We start from the raw sequence: 614 nt of genomic DNA on the forward strand, positions 1-614 counted from the left end.
GGGGGGGGGGGGGGGGGGGGGGGAGACCCCGGTACGGTTTCAGTATTGTGGGAACAGGGACAGGTACAGAGCACCCTCACCTTGACGGCAGCGATGAGCTACTGGCAACACACCTGCTTGGCTGCCACCCGGGGCTTCGTGTGCTAGTGGATGGGGTGAGGGCTTGAGGACTGGGACATTTGGGGACGCGCTCTGAAGTGACCTTGCTAGGGGCGGCTGCGCCGTCAGAACAAAGTTCTGGAGCCAAATTTGTGACCCTAAATTCGCACCTGAATAAGCCCGGGACGCGCGCGGCCCAGGCGGCGAGCGCGAGGATGGAAACAGGCTCCCGAGGATGGAAACAATGTCGGGAGTGTCGAAGCCTCTCTGGAGTTCAGGAAGCCGGGATGGGGGAGGAGGAGGGCGGGGAGAGGGGAGCTGGGGAGCGTGGCGTCTGCGGCTCCCCGCTGAAGGGCCTGCGAGAGCCGCTTTACCTCGGCGTAAGGGGCCCAGCAGGAGCCTCCACTTAGCTCGGAAACTGCCCGGGCAGGGGGTTCGCGTCCTGGAGCCACGTGAGGCTCTCCGTACCCCTGCCAGGGGAAAGGGTACGTCCTGCTTTCAAAACCTGCTCGTTT

Source organism: Galeopterus variegatus, unplaced genomic scaffold (assembly GCF_000696425.1).
Source record: "Galeopterus variegatus unplaced genomic scaffold, G_variegatus-3.0.2 Scaffold676, whole genome shotgun sequence".
NCBI classification, from domain to species: domain Eukaryota; kingdom Metazoa; phylum Chordata; class Mammalia; order Dermoptera; family Cynocephalidae; genus Galeopterus; species Galeopterus variegatus.